The sequence below is a fragment of the Carya illinoinensis genome, chromosome 5, assembly GCF_018687715.1.
Source record: "Carya illinoinensis cultivar Pawnee chromosome 5, C.illinoinensisPawnee_v1, whole genome shotgun sequence".
Lineage (NCBI taxonomy): Eukaryota > Viridiplantae > Streptophyta > Magnoliopsida > Fagales > Juglandaceae > Carya > Carya illinoinensis.
The window spans coordinates 36,516,062-36,520,917 of NC_056756.1; the positions used below are offsets into that span (position 1 = coordinate 36,516,062).

General features: G+C 36.9%; 1 long non-coding RNA gene across 3 annotated transcripts; it reads left to right on the top strand.

Annotated features, from left to right (window-relative positions):
- Positions 1-1,664: 1,664 nt before the first annotated feature.
- Positions 1,665-4,395, top strand: LOC122309187. Of its 3 annotated transcripts, none has more exons than XR_006242372.1 (4): positions 1,665-1,895; positions 2,799-2,873; positions 3,254-3,698; positions 4,037-4,395. It is a non-coding gene; the product is annotated as an uncharacterized LOC122309187 (long non-coding RNA). The 3 variants fall into 3 exon arrangements; XR_006242370.1 differs by having other exon boundaries at positions 3,254-3,328; XR_006242371.1 differs by lacking the exon at positions 3,254-3,698.
- Positions 4,396-4,856: the final 461 nt, after the last annotated feature.

Sequence of the window (4,856 nt, forward strand, 5' to 3'; positions counted from 1 at the left end):
TTGGTCACCTCATCTTTCCCATTGGCTTAATGGTGTCTTGGAGATGAGTTTTTGACCTTGATTCCTAGTTTGGCAATCCAATCATGGTAGTGGTCAAAATCGAATTGCCACCCGTTGTTTGAGATGATGTTTCATGGTATGCCAATTTGGCCCGCAAGTGCTTTCCATAAGCATTTGGTAATGCTTTTGATTGTGATTCTCGCTAAGGCCTCTACTTCATTGTGATTTTGAAAACATTGCACTTGATGCTACTATCAAGGTTACTATTCATTCCAAAAAAGTGAAAAGAAAAACACTTGACACTAAAAGATCCTAAATAATCATACTAACCTTAGGGTGCAAATCTTTCATTAAAATTCAAATCCGGAGTACTTTGAAATAATCAAAATGCGTTTTCGAACAGACGTTTCGTCCAGAAATTGAAAATGGGTTAATTTTGTCATAAAATCCTCAATATTTCTCTGAGTCCAATGGCACCGACAATATCTCATTCTGACATTTCTAATTATTTTAAATAAATAAAATTATATTTTTACCCCATTGACTATGATAAGAGTCCAAAACCTACGCATTTAAGGGATCGTAGCCAAGGACATACACAAGAATTTGCAATAAACTAAAAGATCGCTTCCTCTGTGCCCATTATAGTATGTACAATATTGCTACTACAAATAAACAGGACCCACAACTTAGAATTCGGAGACCCTTGGCGTGAATCCATAGAGAAAACTCATTGGCAAGAGAGATACAAAATTAGCAGGCGGAAGAGATGAGGATGTAGGTGGAATACAATCAGGTTTCGGAAATTTACCTTGGGGTAGATAGAAGATCTAGCAGGAGTGGAGAAGTGTTGATTTAGGAAAATCAAAGAAGCAGCAGCGAAAGTGGACAAATGGAGACGAAGAAAAGATGCGAGGAAAAGTTCCAAAGCTAATTATTATATCCCATTTTTGGCTGTAAATTTTTTTCGTCACAAAAAGTTAAATTTGTCACATTTCCGGCAAGGTTTTTGCGGCAAAGAGTACCGAATGGGAATATGGTTTTTTACGGCCATTTTAAGTCGCTCCAAATAAATTTGTTACAATTGTCCAATGCTCTGACGCTAAGTTTTCTACAATGTATTTTTGGTTGCAAAAGCAAGTTTGCGCTGTCATTTTGAGACAAAACGTGCTACCATACAACCAGATCATAATTACGTCCCAAAAACTAAAGGAATTTCACGTGTCAATAAAAATAGTACTATTATATTGCCATATATATGCTTTTAAATAGACTATTATATTGCTATATATATGCTTTTAAATAGTGTAATTTGGAATGTAAAGTTCTCGTATACTTTATTTTAAAAAGAGTGGGGGTTATCGAGTAAATTCTACATGTCAGCAACCATTCACTCTTACCCCCACCCCCAACACACTTTTGGACTCGGTATGTTTTTCTGTACCTGCTGAAACGTCGCGATCGGGCAGGTTTGATAAGTAAGATAAACTATTTTGAGTAAGGATAAAAGTTTAAAATATTATTATTTTAAAATTAAAAAATAATTATTTTAAAATTAAAAAAAATTAAATTATATATTATATTTTGTATAAAAATTTAAAAAAATTATAATAATAAAATAAAAATTTTAAATATAGATGAAAATTTTACATCTACATGTTTACCAAACCTGCCTGAAGTTTGGGAGAGCCCCATTTCGAAATTTCCCACCTCCCCCGCATTCGCCCCTCTGAGCGCCCTGCGTTCTCCCCTCTGCTCAACTTCGTCTTCCTCTTCGTCTCTCCCTACTCGCGCTCCTACAGATTGCTGAAGTCTTCTTATTCTTATCTCCCTACTCGCGCTTCTTCTTCCTCTTCGTGAAATTTGTTTGGGTCGCCCTTTGCCTAGCTTCCCAGGTAACTTTCGAGATTTTTTCTCTTCATTCAATGGTGTATTATGGTTTCTGCTTAGGCGGAAGGGGGTGAAGGGAGGCCACAAAGTCTGTGCTATGGATTTTGTGAGTTGGGTATTGAAACTTTTGGGGCTTCGGGTTATTTGCTGTGCGCCTTGTCGAAGCTCTTCACCGGGCTCTAGGTTCCACAACACTGTCCACTGAGAAAAAACTTACAATTCTTTCTTTTCTAAGACATCTTCCTTTAAATTCTGCAGTTCATTGGAGAAAGGTAAGATTTACATTTTTTGTGTTGGCTTTAGAAGTGGTTCCTAATCCTTTGTGATTTACAGGTCACCGAGACCAAGAATCAATGCTAATTTCCTTTCATTTTATAATTCAAACCATTTCTCTTGAGTTCCTATAAAATAACGTTGCATTTTGTTTGCTTCAGTCTAAGCAATCTTGGTATTTTTTTCTGCGCGCACTCCTAATTTTAAAATGTTAATTTGCATATAAGGTTACTTCTAAATAAGGTTCTCTACCGTACTTAATAATAAATAAATAAATAAAGGAGGTTCTCCCCCTTTCTGGTTTTCTAGTCAGTAACCATAGGACGGTAATGCCTGTATGCTCTCACAGGAAAGAGAAAAGAAGCAAAATAAATAAATTACTAAACAGATCCATGTAGTGGTGATAAGCATACTCCATCATATGTCATGCTGTACTTGGCCTGGGTAAATAGAAAAAATTTAAACTGGAAGCAGCTACATGCTTGTATCTCTTAAATGGTATCCTTACTTTATGCATATTGCTATAGAAAATTAGAAAGAAGTCTTGCCCGCTTTGAATGGACAAACGTTTCATGTTTGTGCTCACTGTAAATTCTACTACAGCTTTACCGAGTATAATCTAAATGGTAAAACAGGTGATCAAGGGACTTGATGAAGGGATCCTGAGCATGAAAGCAGGAGGAAAGCGTCAACTTTTCACCCCAGGATAAGTATGTTTTTCACTTGATATTTGATGCTGCAACATATTTTCGCTTTTAACTTTCTTTGCAAGATAAAATGCTCACAAAGGGGCGTTTGAATTCATGTTATTTTTTTATTGCTTTCTGGGAAATTTAGGGACATATAGTCCCATTTGCGGGGATTGAACCCCAGATCAAAACCCATCCCTGTGGGACGGATGGAAGGCCAGGGCCTATTGGCATTAGAATTCATATTTACCTTGCTTTTTTATGGCATGAGTCAGCAATGCAAATTCAAAATTTTCATCTTCTGTCCATTTGTCTTCTCGAGAGCCAATTGCAAGTTTCTGTTTTGAAAAACTGTTGTTGAAAGGTTCTAACATGTATTGGGTTTGTTGCTCTTTTATTAGTTGGCATTTCCAAAAGGTATCACTTCAGCTCCAGGAAGGCCAAGAGTGGCTCCAATTAGTCCAGTCATTTTCGATGTGAGTTTGGAATATATAACAGGCCTTGGAGTGGAAGAGTAACAGAATTCTTTGTCCCCTTCTTTTTTCTTGGCCCTTTTTCTTTACCTTTATTGGAATCCAAAACAAGTTCATGATTCAGTACTAACATTGTAAAACCTCCATTAATTCATTAATTTCTTTTCAGACTGTACAAAAGCAGTATTTATTCTTCATTCCAAGCCTCATATGCATGTTATGGTGGCAACAGTCAAAACAAATCTAAAAATTTGACCATGACTTGACCCTTTTCTTTTTATTATGAGCCAACTCTAGATACAAGTTCTTTGCTTCAATTGGCGGCCAACTGCTAGGAAACAGAATATGGAAGGAAATATTGGCATAAAAAGAGGTCCTACGATTCTCCAACTCATACCAAAAAAGAGGAGTTTTTTTTATTTCATTGTTTAATATCATTATAGTCACTATTATTTCTTTGCTTTTTTTTTAGAAGAAATTGGAACTCCGTTTTATTAAAAGCCATCCCTTATGACAAATGAATGCTATGGTTACATTCCAACATCTTGGAGTTACAGTATAGAAATCCAAAACCAAGGTGTACAAAAAATCAACCTAGTCATAAAATAAAGAGTAATTCTGCTTTTTGTGCGTCTAGTTGTGGAGATGGTACAACCTATGGTGCAGCCTGTGATCAAAATCTGCTTCTCTTGTGTATGTTGTGTTGTGAAGGGGCTGCTAGTACAACTTGTCCAATTGTGGAGATGGTGAAGCCATTTGGTGCAGCGGGTGACCCCAAGCAGTTTTTAGTGCATGTTGTTTTGTATCCAGTTGTGGAGATGCACCTGGTGTTGCTTGTGTACGTTATAGACCATGGGATTTGTGTGCAAACAGTTGTTGTGTTGTGAAGATGTTGTGGTGTAGTTTGTGTGTTTAACTTGTGGAGATGCTGTGGTGTACTATGTAGACTAAGGGCGTTGGTAGCATCCACCATATGTACCTTGTGTATATACTGATATGTACCTGAAATTCAGACCCTGATGAATATAACAACTTTATATGAATTTCTACTATTTTGGTTTAGCTCTAAATATGTGTTCTTGCAAGAATTTTCTTGTCACATAGATGACATGGACTTCTCTGTGATGGGTACCTTAAGAAACAAGTAGGCATGTTATGGCATTTCTCTATTCCTAGTCACAGAGATGACATATATATGTGGTTTTACCCTGAATAATTATTCTTTCCCATGTATTGTTATTACCTATACCATCTTGGTCCTTTTTGGGACATTTGAGTATCCTTTTTGGCGGATTTGTTTCAAGGATAAAAGGGAAGTCATGTTTACCGTGCAACTGGGACAAATTATGAAGAACCTCTCAGGATGATACACTTCTACTCTCTCTTTTGGATTCTTGCGTCCACTTTCATCTTTATTGAACTTTATAAAACTATGATAAGCGCAAATCAGTGTAGATTTCTAAAGTGGCATGTGCAATATTCTACTACTTGATTCCACCCCCCCCCCCCCCCCCCCCCCCCCCCCCCCCCC